This window comes from Chiloscyllium punctatum, chromosome 45 (assembly GCF_047496795.1).
Source record: "Chiloscyllium punctatum isolate Juve2018m chromosome 45, sChiPun1.3, whole genome shotgun sequence".
In the NCBI taxonomy this organism is placed as follows: Eukaryota; Metazoa; Chordata; class Chondrichthyes; order Orectolobiformes; family Hemiscylliidae; genus Chiloscyllium; species Chiloscyllium punctatum.
In genome coordinates this window covers 30862296-30886842 of record NC_092783.1, presented here as the reverse complement: position 1 = coordinate 30886842, position 24547 = coordinate 30862296, and the positions used below count along the sequence as shown (strand labels likewise).

Sequence of the window (24547 nt, the reverse complement as noted above, 5' to 3'; positions counted from 1 at the left end):
GGTGTATCTGCTGCCTTTGCCCTTCTAGATGAATGCAAACAATCACTGGGCTGACTCTGGCAGGATCAGCGGGTGTATTCTGTGCGTAACTAGGAATTCGTTTTCAATCGGATAATTCACAATTAGAGAAATAAATCTTCATTACCAGACTGGGAGCTGTATCCAGGTCTGGACGATGCAAAGTCGGATTCCTAAACAGGGATCCCGCCCTGTGACGCTGACAGGAAACCTTGCCAACTGACTTGTACACACGCTGGTGACTGTCCTTCACTCCATATCCACCTTCAGCAGCAATGTTTTCTCTTTTCCTCCTTCAGCAGAAAAAGAAAAGACAACTGCACTCCAACTCTAGGAGAAGGAGGATTTATTTTCCGTTGGCGTAAAATGAATGAACGGTGACGGCAGAGAATGAGGGTGATGATCAGCTCGTGGAGTGTGTGCGCGCGCGCGTTTGCCACAGCATTCCCTGGTAAGTCAGCAGTGTCTCCACCTCACGTCGTTATTCCCACCAAACTGGGAATGAAGGTGGGAGAATAAAAGCGAATGAGAAGCAGGAGCGCGTGTGGAACAGCGGCACGAAATTGCAGGTAGAACGAAGAGTGACACGACTGCTGGAACGAGATGCAGGATCGCCAAATCATAACAGGCTGCAACAGAACGTTGAGCTGTCTGACCAGCAACACAACTGTGGTAAGAAGATGCAAGTGCGCACTGTTGGCACAGCAAGCAGGCACCACTGGGATTCGAACCCAGGATCTCCTGTTTACTAGACAGGCGCTTTAACCATCTAAGCCATGGCGCCACAACGCGCGCGGTTGGGCGGTGAGTGCACAGGTACAGTTCATTCACCACTTGAAGACAAGGGCTCGTCAACGTGCTTTCCGTCTCGATCTTGCTCAGTGAGAATTGCAAAGAAGAGAGAGTTCACGACTCAACATTCTCCACGCAAACGGCACGGAAAAACACAACCTGCTCTTGAATTCGATGTTTTCACCTCTTTAAACTGACAGGATAAAGAGGATGTGTCATCCTCTCTGGGCCCATTAAGGGCGTTATTACGCTCCAGAGGGAACCTCACACCAAGGGGAAAAGTGTCACTGAAATGAACTGACCAGGAGTGGTGTGTGAGTCAGTGTAAACAGTGAGCAGTAAAGGGTGACCCATTAGCACCAACTCTGAGCTTTGTACCACCAGCTCTACACTCACTTCCTGCCTCATGCCTCGCGGTCGGCATTGTCTTTCACTTTTATTACACTCCCTCGCTGCCGTTCTCAACCTATTTCCGACCGATAGCAGGTGTCCGTTTCGGACCTGCCCCTTTTTGAAACGGATTCCTGGGAGATCGGCGTCACTCGATGGGGTAGGCTTTTGCCCGAAACGTCGATTTCGCTGCTCCTTGGATGCCTGCCTGAACTGTTGTGCTCTTCCAGCGCCACTCATCCAGGGTAGGATTTACTGCCCATCCCTGATTACCCGACAGATCAGGGGGATGAGTTACTTTCCTGAACCCTTGAACTCCTCAGCACGGAGCTCCAGCCATGAGGCTGCTAGGGAAGGGGTTCCAGGACTTTGATCCAGCGCTAGCGAAGCTACAACGAGATCTTTACAACTCAGAAAGCTGGGATGATAGGAGGGGGATTCGCGGAGCTAGTTTACCGGTGTATCTGCTGCCTTTGCCCTTCTAGATGAATGCAAACAATCACTGGGCTGACTCTGGCAGGATCAGCGGGTGTATTCTGTGCGTAACTAGGAATTCGTTTTCAATCGGATAATTCACAATTAGAGAAATAAATCTTCATTACCAGACTGGGAGCTGTATCCAGGTCTGGACGATGCAAAGTCGGATTCCTAAACAGGGATCCCGCCCTGTGACGCTGACAGGAAACCTTGCCAACTGACTTGTACACACGCTGGTGACTGTCCTTCACTCCATATCCACCTTCAGCAGCAATGTTTTCTCTTTTCCTCCTTCAGCAGAAAAAGAAAAGACAACTGCACTCCAACTCTAGGAGAAGGAGGATCTATTTTCCGTTGGCGTAAAATGAATGAACGGTGACGGCAGAGAATGAGGGTGATGATCAGCTCGTGGAGTGTGTGCGCGCGCGCGTTTGCCACAGCATTCCCTGGTAAGTCAGCAGTGTCTCCACCTCACGTCGTTATTCCCACCAAACTGGGAATGAAGGTGGGAGAATAAAAGCGAATGAGAAGCAGGAGCGCGTGTGGAACAGCGGCACGAAATTGCAGGTAGAACGAAGAGTGACACGACTGCTGGAACGAGATGCAGGATCGCCAAATCATAACAGGCTGCAACAGAACGTTGAGCTGTCTGACCAGCAACACAACTGTGGTAAGAAGATGCAAGTGCGCACTGTCGGCACAGCAAGCAGGCACCACTGGGATTCGAACCCAGGATCTCCTGTTTACTAGACAGACGCCTTAACCATCTAAGCCATGGCGCCACAGCGCGCGCGGCTGGGCGCTGAGTGCACAGGTACAGTTTATTCACCACTTGAAGACAAGGGCTCGTCAACGTGCTTTCCGTCTCGATCTTACTCAGTGAGAATTGCAAAGAAGAGAGAGTTCACGACTCAACATTCTCCACGCAAACGGCACGGAAAAACACAACCTGCTCTTGAATTCGATGTTTTCACCTCTTTAAACTGACAGGATAAAGAGGATGTGTCATCCTCTCTGGGCCCATTAAGGGCGTTATTACGCTCCAGAGGGAACCTCACACCAAGGGGAAAAGTGTCACTGAAATGAACTGACCAGGAGTGGTGTGTGAGTCAGTGTAAACAGTGAGCAGTAAAGGGTGACCCATTAGCACCAACTCTGAGCTTTGTACCACCAGCTCTACACTCACTTCCTGCCTCATGCCTCGCGGTCGGCATTGTCTTTCACTTTTATTACACTCCCTCGCTGCCGTTCTCAACCTATTTCCGACCGATAGCAGGTGTCCGTTTAGGACCTGCCCCTTTTTGAAACGGATTCCTGGGAGATCGGCGTCACTCGATGGGGTAGGCTTTTGCCCGAAACGTCGATTTCGCTGCTCCTTGGATGCCTGCCTGAACTGTTGTGCTCTTCCAGCGCCACTCATCCAGGGTAGGATTTACTGCCCATCCCTGATTACCCGACAGATCAGGGGGATGAGTTACTTTCCTGAACCCTTGAACTCCTCAGCACGGAGCTCCAGCCATGAGGCTGCTAGGGAAGGGGTTCCAGGACTTTGATCCAACGCTAGCGAAGCTACAACGAGATCTTTACAACTCAGAAAGCTGGGATGATAGGAGGGGGATTCGCGGAGCTAGTTTACCGGTGTATCTGCTGCCTTTGCCCTTCTAGATGAATGCAAACAATCACTGGGCTGACTCTGGCAGGATCAGCGGGTGTATTCTGTGCGTAACTAGGAATTCGTTTTCAATCGGATAATTCACAATTAGAGAAATAAATCTTCATTACCAGACTGGGAGCTGTATCCAGGTCTGGACGATGCAAAGTCGGATTCCTAAACAGGGATCCCGCCCTGTGACGCTGACAGGAAACCTTGCCAACTGACTTGTACACACGCTGGTGACTGTCCTTCACTCCATATCCACCTTCAGCAGCAATGTTTTCTCTTTTCCTCCTTCAGCAGAAAAAGAAAAGACAACTGCACTCCAACTCTAGGAGAAGGAGGATTTATTTTCCGTTGGCGTAAAATGAATGAACGGTGACGGCAGAGAATGAGGGTGATGATCAGCTCGTGGAGTGTGTGCGCGCGCGCGTTTGCCACAGCATTCCCTGGTAAGTCAGCAGTGTCTCCACCTCACGTCGTTATTCCCACCAAACTGGGAATGAAGGTGGGAGAATAAAAGCGAATGAGAAGCAGGAGCGCGTGTGGAACAGCGGCACGAAATTGCAGGTAGAACGAAGAGTGACACTACTGCTGGAACGAGATGCAGGATCGCCAAATCATAACAGGCTGCAACAGAACGTTGAGCTGTCTGACCAGCAACACAACTGTGGTAAGAAGATGCAAGTGCGCACTGTTGGCACAGCAAGCAGGCACCACTGGGATTCGAACCCAGGATCTCCTGTTTACTAGACAGACGCTTTAACCATCTAAGCCATGGCGCCACAGCGCGCGCGGCTGGGCGCTGAGTGCACAGGTACAGTTTATTCACCACTTGAAGACAAGGGCTCGTCAACGTGCTTTCCGTCTCGATCTTACTCAGTGAGAATTGCAAAGAAGAGAGAGTTCACGACTCAACATTCTCCACGCAAACGGCACGGAAAAACACAACCTGCTCTTGAATTCGATGTTTTCACCTCTTTAAACTGACAGGATAAAGAGGATGTGTCATCCTCTCTGGGCCCATTAAGGGCGTTATTACGCTCCAGAGGGAACCTCACACCAAGGGGAAAAGTGTCACTGAAATGAACTGACCAGGAGTGGTGTGTGAGTCAGTGTAAACAGTGAGCAGTAAAGGGTGACCCATTAGCACCAACTCTGAGCTTTGTACCACCAGCTCTACACTCACTTCCTGCCTCATGCCTCGCGGTCGGCATTGTCTTTCACTTTTATTACACTCCCTCGCTGCCGTTCTCAACCTATTTCCGACCGATAGCAGGTGTCCGTTTCGGACCTGCCCCTTTTTGAAACGGATTCCTGGGAGATCGGCGTCACTCGATGGGGTAGGCTTTTGCCCGAAACGTCGATTTCGCTGCTCCTTGGATGCCTGCCTGAACTGTTGTGCTCTTCCAGCGCCACTCATCCAGGGTAGGATTTACTGCCCATCCCTGATTACCCGACAGATCAGGGGGATGAGTTACTTTCCTGAACCCTTGAACTCCTCAGCACGGAGCTCCAGCCATGAGGCTGCTAGGGAAGGGGTTCCAGGACTTTGATCCAGCGCTAGCGAAGCTACAACGAGATCTTTACAACTCAGAAAGCTGAGATGATAGGAGGGGGATTCGCGGAGCTAGTTTACCGGTGTATCTGCTGCCTTTGCCCTTCTAGATGAATGCAAACAATCACTGGGCTGACTCTGGCAGGATCAGCGGGTGTATTCTGTGCGTAACTAGGAATTCGTTTTCAATCGGATAATTCACAATTAGAGAAATAAATCTTCATTACCAGACTGGGAGCTGTATCCAGGTCTGGACGATGCAAAGTCGGATTCCTAAACAGGGATCCCGCCCTGTGACGCTGACAGGAAACCTTGCCAACTGACTTGTACACACGCTGGTGACTGTCCTTCACTCCATATCCACCTTCAGCAGCAATGTTTTCTCTTTTCCTCCTTCAGCAGAAAAAGAAAAGACAACTGCACTCCAACTCTAGGAGAAGGAGGATCTATTTTCCGTTGGCGTAAAATGAATGAACGGTGACGGCAGAGAATGAGGGTGATGATCAGCTCGTGGAGTGTGTGCGCGCGCGCGTTTGCCACAGCATTCCCTGGTAAGTCAGCAGTGTCTCCACCTCACGTCGTTATTCCCACCAAACTGGGAATGAAGGTGGGAGAATAAAAGCGAATGAGAAGCAGGAGCGCGTGTGGAACAGCGGCACGAAATTGCAGGTAGAACGAAGAGTGACACGACTGCTGGAACGAGATGCAGGATCGCCAAATCATAACAGGCTGCAACAGAACGTTGAGCTGTCTGACCAGCAACACAACTGTGGTAAGAAGATGCAAGTGCGCACTGTCGGCACAGCAAGCAGGCACCACTGGGATTCGAACCCAGGATCTCCTGTTTACTAGACAGACGCTTTAACCATCTAAGCCATGGCGCCACAGGGCGCGGGCCGGGGCGCTGAGTGCACAGGTACAGTTTATTCACCACTTGAAGACAAGGGCTCGTCAACGTGCTTTCCGTCTCGATCTTACTCAGTGAGAATTGCAAAGAAGAGAGAGTTCACGACTCAACATTCTCCACGCAAACGGCACGGAAAAACACAACCTGCTCTTGAATTCGATGTTTTCACCTCTTTAAACTGACAGGATAAAGAGGATGTGTCATCCTCTCTGGGCCCATTAAGGGCGTTATTACGCTCCAGAGGGAACCTCACACCAAGGGGAAAAGTGTCACTGAAATGAACTGACCAGGAGTGGTGTGTGAGTCAGTGTAAACAGTGAGCAGTAAAGGGTGACCCATTAGCACCAACTCTGAGCTTTGTACCACCAGCTCTACACTCACTTCCTGCCTCATGCCTCGCGGTCGGCATTGTCTTTCACTTTTATTACACTCCCTCGCTGCCGTTCTCAACCTATTTCCGACCGATAGCAGGTGTCCGTTTAGGACCTGCCCCTTTTTGAAACGGATTCCTGGGAGATCGGCGTCACTCGATGGGGTAGGCTTTTGCCCGAAACGTCGATTTCGCTGCTCCTTGGATGCCTGCCTGAACTGTTGTGCTCTTCCAGCGCCACTCATCCAGGGTAGGATTTACTGCCCATCCCTGATTACCCGACAGATCAGGGGGATGAGTTACTTTCCTGAACCCTTGAACTCCTCAGCACGGAGCTCCAGCCATGAGGCTGCTAGGGAAGGGGTTCCAGGACTTTGATCCAGCGCTAGCGAAGCTACAACGAGATCTTTACAACTCAGAAAGCTGGGATGATAGGAGGGGGATTCGCGGAGCTAGTTTACCGGTGTATCTGCTGCCTTTGCCCTTCTAGATGAATGCAAACAATCACTGGGCTGACTCTGGCAGGATCAGCGGGTGTATTCTGTGCGTAACTAGGAATTCGTTTTCAATCGGATAATTCACAATTAGAGAAATAAATCTTCATTACCAGACTGGGAGCTGTATCCAGGTCTGGACGATGCAAAGTCGGATTCCTAAACAGGGATCCCGCCCTGTGACGCTGACAGGAAACCTTGCCAACTGACTTGTACACACGCTGGTGACTGTCCTTCACTCCATATCCACCTTCAGCAGCAATGTTTTCTCTTTTCCTCCTTCAGCAGAAAAAGAAAAGACAACTGCACTCCAACTCTAGGAGAAGGAGGATTTATTTTCCGTTGGCGTAAAATGAATGAACGGTGACGGCAGAGAATGAGGGTGATGATCAGCTCGTGGAGTGTGTGCGCGCGCGCGTTTGCCACAGCATTCCCTGGTAAGTCAGCAGTGTCTCCACCTCACGTCGTTATTCCCACCAAACTGGGAATGAAGGTGGGAGAATAAAAGCGAATGAGAAGCAGGAGCGCGTGTGGAACAGCGGCACGAAATTGCAGGTAGAACGAAGAGTGACACTACTGCTGGAACGAGATGCAGGATCGCCAAATCATAACAGGCTGCAACAGAACGTTGAGCTGTCTGACCAGCAACACAACTGTGGTAAGAAGATGCAAGTGCGCACTGTTGGCACAGCAAGCAGGCACCACTGGGATTCGAACCCAGGATCTCCTGTTTACTTGACAGGCGCTTTAACCATCTAAGCCATGGCGCCACAACGCGCGCGGTTGGGCGCTGAGTGCACAGGTACAGTTCATTCACCACTTGAAGACAAGGGCTCGTCAACGTGCTTTCCGTCTCGATCTTGCTCAGTGAGAATTGCAAAGAAGAGAGAGTTCACGACTCAACATTCTCCACGCAAACGGCACGGAAAAACACAACCTGCTCTTGAATTCGATGTTTTCACCTCTTTAAACTGACAGGATAAAGAGGATGTGTCATCCTCTCTGGGCCCATTAAGGGCGTTATTCCGCTCCAGAGGGAACCTCACACCAAGGGGAAAAGTGTCACTGAAATGAACTGACCAGGAGTGGTGTGTGAGTCAGTGTAAACAGTGAGCAGTAAAGGGTGACCCATTAGCACCAACTCTGAGCTTTGTACCACCAGCTCTACACTCACTTCCTGCCTCATGCCTCGCGGTCGGCATTGTCTTTCACTTTTATTACACTCCCTCGCTGCCGTTCTCAACCTATTTCCGACCGATAGCAGGTGTCCGTTTAGGACCTGCCCCTTTTTGAAACGGATTCCTGGGAGATCGGCGTCACTCGATGGGGTAGGCTTTTGCCCGAAACGTCGATTTCGCTGCTCCTTGGATGCCTGCCTGAACTGTTGTGCTCTTCCAGCGCCACTCATCCAGGGTAGGATTTACTGCCCATCCCTGATTACCCGACAGATCAGGGGGATGAGTTACTTTCCTGAACCCTTGAACTCCTCAGCACGGAGCTCCAGCCATGAGGCTGCTAGGGAAGGGGTTCCAGGACTTTGATCCAGCGCTAGCGAAGCTACAACGAGATCTTTACAACTCAGAAAGCTGGGATGATAGGAGGGGGATTCGCGGAGCTAGTTTACCGGTGTATCTGCTGCCTTTGCCCTTCTAGATGAATGCAAACAATCACTGGGCTGACTCTGGCAGGATCAGCGGGTGTATTCTGTGCGTAACTAGGAATTCGTTTTCAATCGGATAATTCACAATTAGAGAAATAAATCTTCATTACCAGACTGGGAGCTGTATCCAGGTCTGGACGATGCAAAGTCGGATTCCTAAACAGGGATCCCGCCCTGTGACGCTGACAGGAAACCTTGCCAACTGACTTGTACACACGCTGGTGACTGTCCTTCACTCCATATCCACCTTCAGCAGCAATGTTTTCTCTTTTCCTCCTTCAGCAGAAAAAGAAAAGACAACTGCACTCCAACTCTAGGAGAAGGAGGATTTATTTTCCGTTGGCGTAAAATGAATGAACGGTGACGGCAGAGAATGAGGGTGATGATCAGCTCGTGGAGTGTGTGCGCGCGCGCGTTTGCCACAGCATTCCCTGGTAAGTCAGCAGTGTCTCCACCTCACGTCGTTATTCCCACCAAACTGGGAATGAAGGTGGGAGAATAAAAGCGAATGAGAAGCAGGAGCGCGTGTGGAACAGCGGCACGAAATTCCAGGTAGAACGAAGAGTGACACTACTGCTGGAACGAGATGCAGGATCGCCAAATCATAACAGGCTGCAACAGAACGTTGAGCTGTCTGACCAGCAACACAACTGTGGTAAGAAGACGCAAGTGCGCACTGTTGGCACAGCAAGCAGGCACCACTGGGATTCGAACCCAGGATCTCCTGTTTACTTGACAGGCGCTTTAACCATCTAAGCCATTGCGCCACAACGCGCGCGGTTGGGCGCTGAGTGCACAGGTACAGTTCATTCACCACTTGTAGACAAGGGCTCGTCAACGTGCTTTCCGTCTCGATCTTGCTCAGTGAGAATTGCAAAGAAGAGAGAGTTCACGACTCAACATTCTCCACGCAAACGGCACGGAAAAACACAACCTGCTCTTGAATTCGATGTTTTCACCTCTTTAAACTGACAGGATAAAGAGGATGTGTCATCCTCTCTGGGCCCATTAAGGGCGTTATTACGCTCCAGAGGGAACCTCACACCAAGGGGAAAAGTGTCACTGAAATGAACTGACCAGGAGTGGTGTGTGAGTCAGTGTAAACAGTGAGCAGTAAAGGGTGACCCATTAGCACCAACTCTGAGCTTTGTACCACCAGCTCTACACTCACTTCCTGCCTCATGCCTCGCGGTCGGCATTGTCTTTCACTTTTATTACACTCCCTCGCTGCCGTTCTCAACCTATTTCCGACCGATAGCAGGTGTCCGTTTAGGACCTGCCCCTTTTTGAAACGGATTCCTGGGAGATCGGCGTCACTCGATGGGGTAGGCTTTTGCCCGAAACGTCGATTTCGCTGCTCCTTGGATGCCTGCCTGAACTGTTGTGCTCTTCCAGCGCCACTCATCCAGGGTAGGATTTACTGCCCATCCCTGATTACCCGACAGATCAGGGGGATGAGTTACTTTCCTGAACCCTTGAACTCCTCAGCACGGAGCTCCAGCCATGAGGCTGCTAGGGAAGGGGTTCCAGGACTTTGATCCAGCGCTAGCGAAGCTACAACGAGATCTTTACAACTCAGAAAGCTGGGATGATAGGAGGGGGATTCGCGGAGCTAGTTTACCGGTGTATCTGCTGCCTTTGCCCTTCTAGATGAATGCAAACAATCACTGGGCTGACTCTGGCAGGATCAGCGGGTGTATTCTGTGCGTAACTAGGAATTCGTTTTCAATCGGATAATTCACAATTAGAGAAATAAATCTTCATTACCAGACTGGGAGCTGTATCCAGGTCTGGACGATGCAAAGTCGGATTCCTAAACAGGGATCCCGCCCTGTGACGCTGACAGGAAACCTTGCCAACTGACTTGTACACACGCTGGTGACTGTCCTTCACTCCATATCCACCTTCAGCAGCAATGTTTTCTCTTTTCCTCCTTCAGCAGAAAAAGAAAAGACAACTGCACTCCAACTCTAGGAGAAGGAGGATCTATTTTCCGTTGGCGTAAAATGAATGAACGGTGACGGCAGAGAATGAGGGTGATGATCAGCTCGTGGAGTGTGTGCGCGCGCGCGTTTGCCACAGCATTCCCTGGTAAGTCAGCAGTGTCTCCACCTCACGTCGTTATTCCCACCAAACTGGGAATGAAGGTGGGAGAATAAAAGCGAATGAGAAGCAGGAGCGCGTGTGGAACAGCGGCACGAAATTGCAGGTAGAACGAAGAGTGACACGACTGCTGGAACGAGATGCAGGATCGCCAAATCATAACAGGCTGCAACAGAACGTTGAGCTGTCTGACCAGCAACACAACTGTGGTAAGAAGATGCAAGTGCGCACTGTTGGCACAGCAAGCAGGCACCACTGGGATTCGAACCCAGGATCTCCTGTTTACTAGACAGGCGCTTTAACCATCTAAGCCATGGCGCCACAACGCGCGCGGTTGGGCGGTGAGTGCACAGGTACAGTTCATTCACCACTTGAAGACAAGGGCTCGTCAACGTGCTTTCCGTCTCGATCTTGCTCAGTGAGAATTGCAAAGAAGAGAGAGTTCACGACTCAACATTCTCCACGCAAACGGCACGGAAAAACACAACCTGCTCTTGAATTCGATGTTTTCACCTCTTTAAACTGACAGGATAAAGAGGATGTGTCATCCTCTCTGGGCCCATTAAGGGCGTTATTACGCTCCAGAGGGAACCTCACACCAAGGGGAAAAGTGTCACTGAAATGAACTGACCAGGAGTGGTGTGTGAGTCAGTGTAAACAGTGAGCAGTAAAGGGTGACCCATTAGCACCAACTCTGAGCTTTGTACCACCAGCTCTACACTCACTTCCTGCCTCATGCCTCGCGGTCGGCATTGTCTTTCACTTTTATTACACTCCCTCGCTGCCGTTCTCAACCTATTTCCGACCGATAGCAGGTGTCCGTTTCGGACCTGCCCCTTTTTGAAACGGATTCCTGGGAGATCGGCGTCACTCGATGGGGTAGGCTTTTGCCCGAAACGTCGATTTCGCTGCTCCTTGGATGCCTGCCTGAACTGTTGTGCTCTTCCAGCGCCACTCATCCAGGGTAGGATTTACTGCCCATCCCTGATTACCCGACAGATCAGGGGGATGAGTTACTTTCCTGAACCCTTGAACTCCTCAGCACGGAGCTCCAGCCATGAGGCTGCTAGGGAAGGGGTTCCAGGACTTTGATCCAGCGCTAGCGAAGCTACAACGAGATCTTTACAACTCAGAAAGCTGAGATGATAGGAGGGGGATTCGCGGAGCTAGTTTACCGGTGTATCTGCTGCCTTTGCCCTTCTAGATGAATGCAAACAATCACTGGGCTGACTCTGGCAGGATCAGCGGGTGTATTCTGTGCGTAACTAGGAATTCGTTTTCAATCGGATAATTCACAATTAGAGAAATAAATCTTCATTACCAGACTGGGAGCTGTATCCAGGTCTGGACGATGCAAAGTCGGATTCCTAAACAGGGATCCCGCCCTGTGACGCTGACAGGAAACCTTGCCAACTGACTTGTACACACGCTGGTGACTGTCCTTCACTCCATATCCACCTTCAGCAGCAATGTTTTCTCTTTTCCTCCTTCAGCAGAAAAAGAAAAGACAACTGCACTCCAACTCTAGGAGAAGGAGGATCTATTTTCCGTTGGCGTAAAATGAATGAACGGTGACGGCAGAGAATGAGGGTGATGATCAGCTCGTGGAGTGTGTGCGCGCGCGCGTTTGCCACAGCATTCCCTGGTAAGTCAGCAGTGTCTCCACCTCACGTCGTTATTCCCACCAAACTGGGAATGACGGTGGGAGAATAAAAGCGAATGAGAAGCAGGAGCGCGTGTGGAACAGCGGCACGAAATTGCAGGTAGAACGAAGAGTGACACGACTGCTGGAACGAGATGCAGGATCGCCAAATCATAACAGGCTGCAACAGAACGTTGAGCTGTCTGACCAGCAACACAACTGTGGTAAGAAGATGCAAGTGCGCACTGTCGGCACAGCAAGCAGGCACCACTGGGATTCGAACCCAGAATCTCCTGTTTACTAGACAGACGCTTTAACCATCTAAGCCATGGCGCCACAGGGCGCGCGGCTGGGCGCTGAGTGCACAGGTACAGTTTATTCACCACTTGAAGACAAGGGCTCGTCAACGTGCTTTCCGTCTCGATCTTACTCAGTGAGAATTGCAAAGAAGAGAGAGTTCACGACTCAACATTCTCCACGCAAACGGCACGGAAAAACACAACCTGCTCTTGAATTCGATGTTTTCACCTCTTTAAACTGACAGGATAAAGAGGATGTGTCATCCTCTCTGGGCCCATTAAGGGCGTTATTACGCTCCAGAGGGAACCTCACACCAAGGGGAAAAGTGTCACTGAAATGAACTGACCAGGAGTGGTGTGTGAGTCAGTGTAAACAGTGAGCAGTAAAGGGTGACCCATTAGCACCAACTCTGAGCTTTGTACCACCAGCTCTACACTCACTTCCTGCCTCATGCCTCGCGGTCGGCATTGTCTTTCACTTTTATTACACTCCCTCGCTGCCGTTCTCAACCTATTTCCGACCGATAGCAGGTGTCCGTTTAGGACCTGCCCCTTTTTGAAACGGATTCCTGGGAGATCGGCGTCACTCGATGGGGTAGGCTTTTGCCCGAAACGTCGATTTCGCTGCTCCTTGGATGCCTGCCTGAACTGTTGTGCTCTTCCAGCGCCACTCATCCAGGGTAGGATTTACTGCCCATCCCTGATTACCCGACAGATCAGGGGGATGAGTTACTTTCCTGAACCCTTGAACTCCTCAGCACGGAGCTCCAGCCATGAGGCTGCTAGGGAAGGGGTTCCAGGACTTTGATCCAGCGCTAGCGAAGCTACAACGAGATCTTTACAACTCAGAAAGCTGGGATGATAGGAGGGGGATTCGCGGAGCTAGTTTACCGGTGTATCTGCTGCCTTTGCCCTTCTAGATGAATGCAAACAATCACTGGGCTGACTCTGGCAGGATCAGCGGGTGTATTCTGTGCGTAACTAGGAATTCGTTTTCAATCGGATAATTCACAATTAGAGAAATAAATCTTCATTACCAGACTGGGAGCTGTATCCAGGTCTGGACGATGCAAAGTCGGATTCCTAAACAGGGATCCCGCCCTGTGACGCTGACAGGAAACCTTGCCAACTGACTTGTACACACGCTGGTGACTGTCCTTCACTCCATATCCACCTTCAGCAGCAATGTTTTCTCTTTTCCTCCTTCAGCAGAAAAAGAAAAGACAACTGCACTCCAACTCTAGGAGAAGGAGGATTTATTTTCCGTTGGCGTAAAATGAATGAACGGTGACGGCAGAGAATGAGGGTGATGATCAGCTCGTGGAGTGTGTGCGCGCGCGCGTTTGCCACAGCATTCCCTGGTAAGTCAGCAGTGTCTCCACCTCACGTCGTTATTCCCACCAAACTGGGAATGAAGGTGGGAGAATAAAAGCGAATGAGAAGCAGGAGCGCGTGTGGAACAGCGGCACGAAATTCCAGGTAGAACGAAGAGTGACACTACTGCTGGAACGAGATGCAGGATCGCCAAACCATAACAGGCTGCAACAGAAAGTTGAGCTGTCTGACCAGCAACACAACTCTGGTAAGAAGATGCAAGTGCGCACTTTCGGCACAGCAAGCAGGCACCACTGGGATTCGAACCCAGGATCTCCTGTTTACTAGACAGGCGCTTTAACCATCTAAGCCATGGCGCCACAACGCGCGCGGTTGGGCGGTGAGTGCACAGGTACAGTTCATTCACCACTTGAAGACAAGGGCTCGTCAACGTGCTTTCCGTCTCGATCTTGCTCAGTGAGAATTGCAAAGAAGAGAGAGTTCACGACTCAACATTCTCCACGCAAACGGCACGGAAAAACACAACCTGCTCTTGAATTCGATGTTTTCACCTCTTTAAACTGACAGGATAAAGAGGATGTGTCATCCTCTCTGGGCCCATTAAGGGCGTTATTACGCTCCAGAGGGAACCTCACACCAAGGGGAAAAGTGTCACTGAAATGAACTGACCAGGAGTGGTGTGTGAGTCAGTGTAAACAGTGAGCAGTAAAGGGTGACCCATTAGCACCAACTCTGAGCTTTGTACCACCAGCTCTACACTCACTTCCTGCCTCATGCCTCGCGGTCGGCATTGTCTTTCACTTTTATTACACTCCCTCGCTGCCGTTCTCAACCTATTTCCGACCGATAGCAGGTGTCCGTTTCGGACCTGCCCCTTTTTGAAACGGATTCCTGGGAGATCGGCGTCACTCGATGGGGTAGGCTTTTGCCCAAAACGTCGATTTCGCTGCTCCTTGGATGCCTGCCTGAACTGTTGTGCTCTTCCAGCGCCACTCATCCAGGGTAGGATTTACTGCCCATCCCTGATTACCCGACAGATCAGGGGGATGAGTTACTTTCCTGAACCCTTGAACTCCTCAGCACGGAGCTCCAGCCATGAGGCTGCTAGGGAAGGGGTTCCAGGACTTTGATCCAGCGCTAGCGAAGCTACAACGAGATCTTTACAACTCAGAAAGCTGGGATGATAGGAGGGGGATTCGCGGAGCTAGTTTACCGGTGTATCTGCTGCCTTTGCCCTTCTAGATGAATGCAAACAATCACTGGGCTGACTCTGGCAGGATCAGCGGGTGTATTCTGTGCGTAACTAGGAATTCGTTTTCAATCGGATAATTCACAATTAGAGAAATAAATCTTCATTACCAGACTGGGAGCTGTATCCAGGTCTGGACGATGCAAAGTCGGATTCCTAAACAGGGATCCCGCCCTGTGACGCTGACAGGAAACCTTGCCAACTGACTTGTACACACGCTGGTGACTGTCCTTCACTCCATATCCACCTTCAGCAGCAATGTTTTCTCTTTTCCTCCTTCAGCAGAAAAAGAAAAGACAACTGCACTCCAACTCTAGGAGAAGGAGGATTTATTTTCCGTTGGCGTAAAATGAATGAACGGTGACGGCAGAGAATGAGGGTGATGATCAGCTCGTGGAGTGTGTGCGCGCGCGCGTTTGCCACAGCATTCCCTGGTAAGTCAGCAGTGTCTCCACCTCACGTCGTTATTCCCACCAAACTGGGAATGAAGGTGGGAGAATAAAAGCGAATGAGAAGCAGGAGCGCGTGTGGAACAGCGGCACGAAATTCCAGGTAGAACGAAGAGTGACACTACTGCTGGAACGAGATGCAGGATCGCCAAATCATAACAGGCTGCAACAGAACGTTGAGCTGTCTGACCAGCAACACAACTGTGGTAAGAAGATGCAAGTGCGCACTGTTGGCACAGCAAGCAGGCACCACTGGGATTCGAACCCAGGATCTCCTGTTTACTTGACAGGCGCTTTAACCATCTAAGCCATTGCGCCACAACGCGCGCGGTTGGGCGCTGAGTGCACAGGTACAGTTCATTCACCACTTGTAGACAAGGGCTCATCAACGTGCTTTCCGTCTCGATCTTGCTCAGTGAGAATTGCAAAGAAGAGAGAGTTCACGACTCAACATTCTCCACGCAAACGGCACGGAAAAACACAACCTGCTCTTGAATTCGATGTTTTCACCTCTTTAAACTGACAGGATAAAGAGGATGTGTCATCCTCTCTGGGCCCATTAAGGGCGTTATTACGCTCCAGAGGGAACCTCACACCAAGGGGAAAAGTGTCACTGAAATGAACTGACCAGGAGTGGTGTGTGAGTCAGTGTAAACAGTGAGCAGTAAAGGGTGACCCATTAGCACCAACTCTGAGCTTTGTACCACCAGCTCTACACTCACTTCCTGCCTCATGCCTCGCGGTCGGCATTGTCTTTCACTTTTATTACACTCCCTCGCTGCCGTTCTCAACCTATTTCCGACCGATAGCAGGTGTCCGTTTAGGACCTGCCCCTTTTTGAAACGGATTCCTGGGAGATCGGCGTCACTCGATGGGGTAGGCTTTTGCCCGAAACGTCGATTTCGCTGCTCCTTGGATGCCTGCCTGAACTGTTGTGCTCTTCCAGCGCCACTCATCCAGGGTAGGATTTACTGCCCATCCCTGATTACCCGACAGATCAGGGGGATGAGTTACTTTCCTGAACCCTTGAACTCCTCAGCACGGAGCTCCAGCCATGAGGCTGCTAGGGAAGGGGTTCCAGGACTTTGATCCAGCGCTAGCGAAGCTACAACGAGATCTTTACAACTCAGAAAGCTGGGATGATAGGAGGGGGATTCGCGGAGCTAGTTTACCGGTGTATCTGCTGCCTTTGCCCTTCTAGATGAATGCAAACAATCACTGGGCTGACTCTGGCAGGATCAGCGGGTGTATTCTGTGCGTAACTAGGAATTCGTTTTCAATCGGATAATTCACAATTAGAGAAATAAATCTTCATTACCAGACTGGGAGCTGTATCCAGGTCTGGACGATGCAAAGTCGGATTCCTAAACAGGGATCCCGCCCTGTGACGCTGACAGGAAACCTTGCCAACTGACTTGTACACACGCTGGTGACTGTCCTTCACTCCATATCCACCTTCAGCAGCAATGTTTTCTCTTTTCCTCCTTCAGCAGAAAAAGAAAAGACAACTGCACTCCAACTCTAGGAGAAGGAGGATCTATTTTCCGTTGGCGTAAAATGAATGAACGGTGACGGCAGAGAATGAGGGTGATGATCAGCTCGTGGAGTGTGTGCGCGCGCGCGTTTGCCACAGCATTCCCTGGTAAGTCAGCAGTGTCTCCACCTCACGTCGTTATTCCCACCAAACTGGGAATGAAGGTGGGAGAATAAAAGCGAATGAGAAGCAGGAGCGCGTGTGGAACAGCGGCACGAAATTCCAGGTAGAACGAAGAGTGACACTACTGCTGGAACGAGATGCAGGATCGCCAAACCATAACAGGCTGCAACAGAAAGTTGAGCTGTCTGACCAGCAACACAACTCTGGTAAGAAGATGCAAGTGCGCACTTTCGGCACAGCAAGCAGGCACCACTGGGATTCGAACCCAGGATCTCCTGTTTACTAGACAGGCGCTTTAACCATCTAAGCCATGGCGCCACAACGCGCGCGGTTGGGCGGTGAGTGCACAGGTACAGTTCATTCACCACTTGAAGACAAGGGCTCGTCAACGTGCTTTCCGTCTCGATCTTGCTCAGTGAGAATTGCAAAGAAGAGAGAGTTCACGACTCAACATTCTCCACGCAAACGGCACGGAAAAACACAACCTGCTCTTGAATTCGATGTTTTCACCTCTTTAAACTGACAGGATAAAGAGGATGTGTCATCCTCTCTGGGCCCATTAAGGGCGTTATTATGCTCCAGAGGGAACCTCACACCAAGGGGAAAAGTGTCACTGAAATGAACTGACCAGGAGTGGTGTGTGAGTCAGTGTAAACAGTGAGCAGTAAAGGGTGACCCATTAGCACCAACTCTGAGCTTTGTACCACCAGCTCTACACTCACTTCCTGCCTCATGCCTCGCGGTCGGCATTGTCTTTCACTTTTATTACACTCCCTCGCTGCCGTTCTCAACCTATTTCCGACCGATAGCAGGTGTCCGTTTCGGACCTGCCCCTTTTTGAAACGGATTCCTGGGAGAATGGCGTCACTCGATGGGGTAGGCTTTTGCCCGAAACGTCGATTTCGCTGCTCCTTGGATGCCTGCCTGAACTGTTGTGCTCTTCCAGCGCCACTCATCCAGGGTAGGATTTACTGCCCATCCCTGATTACCCGACAGATCAGGGGGATGAGTTACTTTCCTGAACCCTTGAACTCCTCAGCACGGAGCTCCAGCCATGAGGCTGCTAGGGAAGGGGTTCCAGGACTTTGATCCAGCGCTAGCGAAGCTACAACGAGATCTTTACAACTCAGAAAGCTGGGATGATAGGAGGGGGATTCGCGGAGCTAGTTTACCGGTGTATCTGCTGCCTTTGCCCTTCTAGATGAATGCAAACAATCACTGGGCTGACTCTGGCAGGATCAGCGGGTGTATTCTGTGCGTAACTAGGAATTCGTTTTCAATCGGATAATTCACAATTAGAGAAATAAATCTTCATTACCAGACTGGGAGCTGTATCCAGGTCTGGACGATGCAAAGTCGGATTCCTAAACAGGGATCCCGCCCTGTGACGCTGACAGGAAACCTTGCCAACTGACTTGTACACACGCTGGTGACTGTCCTTCACTCCATATCCACCTTCAGCAGCAATGTTTTCTCTTTTCCTCCTTCAGCAGAAAAAGAAAAGACAACTGCACTCCAACTCTAGGAGAAGGAGGATCTATTTTCCGTTGGCGTAAAATGAATGAACGGTGACGGCAGAGAATGAGGGTGATGATCAGCTCGTGGAGTGTGTGCGCGCGCGCGTTTGCCACAGCATTCCCTGGTAAGTCAGCAGTGTCTCCACCTCACGTCGTTATTCCCACCAAACTGGGAATGAAGGTGGGAGAATAAAAGCGAATGAGAAGCAGGAGCGCGTGTGGAACAGCGGCACGAAATTGCAGGTAGAACGAAGAGTGACACGACTGCTGGAACGAGATGCAGGATCGCCAAATCATAACAGGCTGCAACAGAACGTTGAGCTGTCTGACCAGCAACACAAGTCTGGTAAGAAGATGCAAGTGCGCACTGTTGGCACAGCAAGCAGGCACCACTGGGATTCGAACCCAGGATCGCCTGTTTACTAGACAGACGCCTTAACCATCTAAGCCATGGCGCCACAGCGCGCGCGGCTGGGCGCTGAGTGCACAGGTACAGTTTATTCACCACTTGAAGACAAGGGCTCGTCAACGTGCTTTCCGTCTCGATCTTACTCAGTGAGAATTGCAAAGAAGAGAGAGTTCACGACTCAACATTCTCCACGCAAACGGCACGGAAAAACACAACCTGCTCTTGAATTCGATGTTTTCACCTCTTTAAACTGACAGGATAAAGAGGATGTGTCATCCTCTCTGGGCCCATTAAGGGCGTTATTACGCTCCAGAGGGAACCTCACACCAAGGGGAAAAGTGTCACTGAAATGAACTGACCAGGAGTGGTGTGTGAGTCAGTGTAAACAGTGAGCAGTAAAGGGTGACCCATTAGCACCAACTCTGAGCTTTGTACCACCAGCTCTACACTCACTTCCTGCCTCATGCCTCGCGGTCGGCATTGTCTTTCACTTTTATTACACTCCCTCGCTGCCGTTCTCAACCTATTTCCGACCGATAGCAGGTGTCCGTTTAGGACCTGCCCCTTTTTGAAACGGATTCCTGGGAGATCGGCGTCACTCGATGGGGTAGGCTTTTGCCCGAAACGTCGATTTCGCTGCTCCTTGGATGCCTGCCTGAACTGTTGTGCTCTTCCAGCGCCACTCATCCAGGGTAGGATTTACTGCCCATCCCTGATTACCCGACAGATCAGGGGGATGAGTTACTTTCCTGAACCCTTGAACTCCTCAGCACGGAGCTCCAGCCATGAGGCTGCTAGGGAAGGGGTTCCAGGACTTTGATCCAGCGCTAGCGAAGCTACAACGAGATCTTTACAACTCAGAAAGCTGGGATGATAGGAGGGGGATTCGCGGAGCTAGTTTACCGGTGTATCTGCTGCCTTTGCCCTTCTAGATGAATGCAAACAATCACTGGGCTGACTCTGGCAGGATCAGCGGGTGTATTCTGTGCGTAACTAGGAATTCGTTTTCAATCGGATAATTCACAATTAGAGAAATAAATCTTCATTACCAGACTGGGAGCTGTATCCAGGTCTGGACGATGCAAAGTCGGATTTCTAAACAGGGATCCCGCCCTGTGACGCTGACAGGAAACCTTGCCAACTGACTTGTACACACGCTGGTGACTGTCCTTCACTCCATATCCACCTTCAGCAGCAATGTATTCTCTTTTCCTCCTTCAGCAGAAAAAGAAAAGACAACTGCACTCCAACTCTAGGAGAAGGAGGATTTATTTTCCGTTGGCGTAAAATGAATGAACGGTGACGGCAGAGAATGAGGGTGATGATCAGCTCGTGGAGTGTGTGCGCGCGCGCGTTTGCCACAGCATTCCCTGGTAAGTCAGCAGTGTCTCCACCTCACGTCGTTATTCCCACCAAACTGGGAATGAAGGTGGGAGAATAAAAGCGAATGAGAAGCAGGAGCGCGTGTGGAACAGCGGCACGAAATTGCAGGTAGAACGAAGAGTGACACGACTGCTGGAACGAGATGCAGGATCGCCAAATCATAACAGGCTGCAACAGAACGTTGAGCTGTCTGACCAGCAACACAACTGTGGTAAGAAGATGCAAGTGCGCACTGTTGGCACAGCAAGCAGGCACCACTGGGATTCGAACCCAGGATCTCCTGTTTACTTGACAGGCGCTTTAACCATCTAAGCCATGGCGCCACAACGCGCGCGGTTGGGCGCTGAGTGCACAGGTACAGTTCATTCACCACTTGAAGACAAGGGCTCGTCAACGTGCTTTCCGTCTCGATCTTGCTCAGTGAGAATTGCAAAGAAGAGAGAGTTCACGACTCAACATTCTCCACGCAAACGGCACGGAAAAACACAACCTGCTCTTGAATTCGATGTTTTCACCTCTTTAAACTGACAGGATAAAGAGGATGTGTCATCCTCTCTGGGCCCATTAAGGGCGTTATTACGCTCCAGAGGGAACCTCACACCAAGGGGAAAAGTGTCACTGAAATGAACTGACCAGGAGTGGTGTGTGAGTCAGTGTAAACAGTGAGCAGTAAAGGGTGACCCATTAGCACCAACTCTGAGCTTTGTACCACCAGCTCTACACTCACTTCCTGCCTCATGCCTCGCGGTCGGCATTGTCTTTCACTTTTATTACACTCCCTCGCTGCCGTTCTCAACCTATTTCCGACCGATAGCAGGTGTCCGTTTAGGACCTGCCCCTTTTTGAAACGGATTCCTGGGAGATCGGCGTCACTCGATGGGGTAGGCTTTTGCCCGAAACGTCGATTTCGCTGCTCCTTGGATGCCTGCCTGAACTGTTGTGCTCTTCCAGCGCCACTCATCCAGGGTAGGATTTACTGCCCATCCCTGATTACCCGACAGATCAGGGGGATGAGTTACTTTCCTGAACCCTTGAACTCCTCAGCACGGAGCTCCAGCCATGAGGCTGCTAGGGAAGGGGTTCCAGGACTTTGATCCAGCGCTAGCGAAGCTACAACGAGATCTTTACAACTCAGAAAGCTGGGATGATAGGAGGGTGATTCGCGGAGCTAGTTTACCGGTGTATCTGCTGCCTTTGCCCTTCTAGATGAATGCAAACAATCACTGGGCTGACTCTGGCAGGATCAGCGGGTGTATTCTGTGCGTAACTAGGAATTCGTTTTCAATCGGATAATTCACAATTAGAGAAATAAATCTTCATTACCAGACTGGGAGCTGTATCCAGGTCTGGACGATGCAAAGTCGGATTCCTAAACAGGGATCCCGCCCTGTGACGCTGACAGGAAACCTTGCCAACTGACTTGTACACACGCTGGTGACTGTCCTTCACTCCATATCCACCTTCAGCAGCAATGTTTTCTCTTTTCCTCCTTCAGCAGAAAAAGAAAAGACAACTGCACTCCAACTCTAGGAGAAGGAGGATTTATTTTCCGTTGGCGTAAAATGAATGAACGGTGACGGCAGAGAATGAGGGTGATGATCAGCTCGTGGAGTGTGTGCGCGCGCGCGTTTGCCACAGCATTCCCTGGTAAGTCAGCAGTGTCTCCACCTCACGTCGTTATTCCCACCAAACTGGGAATGAAGGTGGGAGAATAAAAGCGAATGAGAAGCAGGAGCGCGTGTGGAACAGCGGCACGAAATTGCAGGTAGAACGAAGAGTGACACGACTGCTGGAACGAGATGCAGGATCGCCAAATCATAACAGGCTGCAACAGAACGTTGAGCTGTCTGACCAGCAACACAACTGTGGTAAGACGATGCAAGTGCGCACTGTTGGCACAGCAAGCAGGCACCACTGGGATTCGAACACAGGATCTCCTGTTTACTAGACAGGCGCTTTAACCATCTAAGCCATGGCGCCACAACGCGCGCGGTTGGGCGGTGAGTGCACAGGTACAGTTCATTCACCACTTGAAGACAAGGGCTCGTCAACGTGCTTTCCGTCTCGATCTTGCTCAGTGAGAATTGCAAAGAAGAGAGAGTTCACGACTCAACATTCTCCACGCAAACGGCACGGAAAAACACAACCTGCTCTTGAATTCGATGTTTTCACCTCTTTAAACTGACAGGATAAAGAGGATGTGTCATCCTCTCTGGGCCCATTAAGGGCGTTATTACGCTCCAGAGGGAACCTCACACCAAGGGGAAAAGTGTCACTGAAATGAACTGACCAGGAGTGGTGTGTGAGTCAGTGTAAACAGTGAGCAGTAAAGGGTGACCCATTAGCACCAACTCTGAGCTTTGTACCACCAGCTCTACACTCACTTCCTGCCTCATGCCTCGCGGTCGGCATTGTCTTTCACTTTTATTACACTCCCTCGCTGCCGTTCTCAACCTATTTCCGACCGATAGCAGGTGTCCGTTTCGGACCTGCCCCTTTTTGAAACGGATTCCTGGGAGATCGGCGTCACTCGATGGGGTAGGCTTTTGCCCGAAACGTCGATTTCGCTGCTCCTTGGATGCCTGCCTGAACTGTTGTGCTCTTCCAGCGCCACTCATCCAGGGTAGGATTTACTGCCCATCCCTGATTACCCGACAGATCAGGGGGATGAGTTACTTTCCTGAACCCTTGAACTCCTCAGCACGGAGCTCCAGCCATGAGGCTGCTAGGGAAGGGGTTCCAGGACTTTGATCCAGCGCTAGCGAAGCTACAACGAGATCTTTACAACTCAGAAAGCTGGGATGATAGGAGGGGGATTCGCGGAGCTAGTTTACCGGTGTATCTGCTGCCTTTGCCCTTCTAGATGAATGCAAACAATCACTGGGCTGACTCTGGCAGGATCAGCGGGTGTATTCTGTGCGTAACTAGGAATTCGTTTTCAATCGGATAATTCACAATTAGAGAAATAAATCTTCATTACCAGACTGGGAGCTGTATCCAGGTCTGGACGATGCAAAGTCGGATTCCTAAACAGGGATCCCGCCCTGTGACGCTGACAGGAAACCTTGCCAACTGACTTGTACACACGCTGGTGACTGTCCTTCACTCCATATCCACCTTCAGCAGCAATGTTTTCTCTTTTCCTCCTTCAGCAGAAAAAGAAAAGACAACTGCACTCCAACTCTAGGAGAAGGAGGATTTATTTTCCGTTGGCGTAAAATGAATGAACGGTGACGGCAGAGAATGAGGGTGATGATCAGCTCGTGGAGTGTGTGCGCGCGCGCGTTTGCCACAGCATTCCCTGGTAAGTCAGCAGTGTCTCCACCTCACGTCGTTATTCCCACCAAACTGGGAATGAAGGTGGGAGAATAAAAGCGAATGAGAAGCAGGAGCGCGTGTGGAACAGCGGCACGAAATTGCAGGTAGAACGAAGAGTGACACGACTGCTGGAACGAGATGCAGGATCGCCAAATCATAACAGGCTGCAACAGAACGTTGAGCTGTCTGACCAGCAACACAACTGTGGTAAGAAGATGCAAGTGCGCACTGTTGGCACAGCAAGCAGGCACCACTGGGATTCGAACCCAGGATCTCCTGTTTACTTGACAGGCGCTTTAACCATCTAAGCCATGGCGCCACAACGCGCGCGGTTGGGCGCTGAGTGCACAGGTACAGTTCATTCACCACTTGAAGACAAGGGCTCGTCAACGTGCTTTCCGTCTCGATCTTGCTCAGTGAGAATTGCAAAGAAGAGAGAGTTCACGACTCAACATTCTCCACGCAAACGGCACGGAAAAACACAACCTGCTCTTGAATTCGATGTTTTCACCTCTTTAAACTGACAGGATAAAGAGGATGTGTCATCCTCTCTGGGCCCATTAAGGGCGTTATTACGCTCCAGAGGGAACCTCACACCAAGGGGAAAAGTGTCACTGAAATGAACTGACCAGGAGTGGTGTGTGAGTCAGTGTAAACAGTGAGCAGTAAAGGGTGACCCATTAGCACCAACTCTGAGCTTTGTACCACCAGCTCTACACTCACTTCCTGCCTCATGCCTCGCGGTCGGCATTGTCTTTCACTTTTATTACACTCCCTCGCTGCCGTTCTCAACCTATTTCCGACCGATAGCAGGTGTCCGTTTAGGACCTGCCCCTTTTTGAAACGGATTCCTGGGAGATCGGCGT

At 50.7% G+C, this 24547-nt stretch overlaps 15 non-coding genes across 15 annotated transcripts; all 15 read right to left on the bottom strand.

The window, feature by feature from the left end:
- Positions 1 to 728: 728 nt before the first annotated feature.
- Positions 729 to 802, bottom strand: trnat-agu (transfer RNA threonine (anticodon AGU)). Its single transcript has one exon. It is a non-coding gene; the product is annotated as a tRNA-Thr (tRNA).
- A 1583-nt stretch (positions 803 to 2385) lies between these two features.
- On the bottom strand, positions 2386 to 2459 carry trnat-agu (transfer RNA threonine (anticodon AGU)). Its single transcript has one exon. It is a non-coding gene; the product is annotated as a tRNA-Thr (tRNA).
- A 1583-nt stretch (positions 2460 to 4042) lies between these two features.
- Positions 4043 to 4116, bottom strand: trnat-agu (transfer RNA threonine (anticodon AGU)). Its single transcript has one exon. It is a non-coding gene; the product is annotated as a tRNA-Thr (tRNA).
- A 1583-nt stretch (positions 4117 to 5699) lies between these two features.
- Positions 5700 to 5773, bottom strand: trnat-agu (transfer RNA threonine (anticodon AGU)). The gene has a single exon. It is a non-coding gene; the product is annotated as a tRNA-Thr (tRNA).
- Positions 5774 to 7356: 1583 nt separating this feature from the next.
- On the bottom strand, positions 7357 to 7430 carry trnat-agu (transfer RNA threonine (anticodon AGU)). Its single transcript has one exon. It is a non-coding gene; the product is annotated as a tRNA-Thr (tRNA).
- A 1583-nt stretch (positions 7431 to 9013) lies between these two features.
- On the bottom strand, positions 9014 to 9087 carry trnat-agu (transfer RNA threonine (anticodon AGU)). Its single transcript has one exon. It is a non-coding gene; the product is annotated as a tRNA-Thr (tRNA).
- A 1583-nt stretch (positions 9088 to 10670) lies between these two features.
- Positions 10671 to 10744, bottom strand: trnat-agu (transfer RNA threonine (anticodon AGU)). Its single transcript has one exon. It is a non-coding gene; the product is annotated as a tRNA-Thr (tRNA).
- Positions 10745 to 12327: 1583 nt separating this feature from the next.
- On the bottom strand, positions 12328 to 12401 carry trnat-agu (transfer RNA threonine (anticodon AGU)). Its single transcript has one exon. It is a non-coding gene; the product is annotated as a tRNA-Thr (tRNA).
- Positions 12402 to 13984: 1583 nt separating this feature from the next.
- trnat-agu (transfer RNA threonine (anticodon AGU)) lies at positions 13985 to 14058 on the bottom strand. Its single transcript has one exon. It is a non-coding gene; the product is annotated as a tRNA-Thr (tRNA).
- Positions 14059 to 15641: 1583 nt separating this feature from the next.
- trnat-agu (transfer RNA threonine (anticodon AGU)) lies at positions 15642 to 15715 on the bottom strand. The gene has a single exon. It is a non-coding gene; the product is annotated as a tRNA-Thr (tRNA).
- Positions 15716 to 17298: 1583 nt separating this feature from the next.
- Positions 17299 to 17372, bottom strand: trnat-agu (transfer RNA threonine (anticodon AGU)). Its single transcript has one exon. It is a non-coding gene; the product is annotated as a tRNA-Thr (tRNA).
- Positions 17373 to 18955: 1583 nt separating this feature from the next.
- On the bottom strand, positions 18956 to 19029 carry trnat-agu (transfer RNA threonine (anticodon AGU)). The gene has a single exon. It is a non-coding gene; the product is annotated as a tRNA-Thr (tRNA).
- Positions 19030 to 20612: 1583 nt separating this feature from the next.
- On the bottom strand, positions 20613 to 20686 carry trnat-agu (transfer RNA threonine (anticodon AGU)). Its single transcript has one exon. It is a non-coding gene; the product is annotated as a tRNA-Thr (tRNA).
- A 1583-nt stretch (positions 20687 to 22269) lies between these two features.
- Positions 22270 to 22343, bottom strand: trnat-agu (transfer RNA threonine (anticodon AGU)). The gene has a single exon. It is a non-coding gene; the product is annotated as a tRNA-Thr (tRNA).
- Positions 22344 to 23926: 1583 nt separating this feature from the next.
- Positions 23927 to 24000, bottom strand: trnat-agu (transfer RNA threonine (anticodon AGU)). Its single transcript has one exon. It is a non-coding gene; the product is annotated as a tRNA-Thr (tRNA).
- Positions 24001 to 24547: the final 547 nt, after the last annotated feature.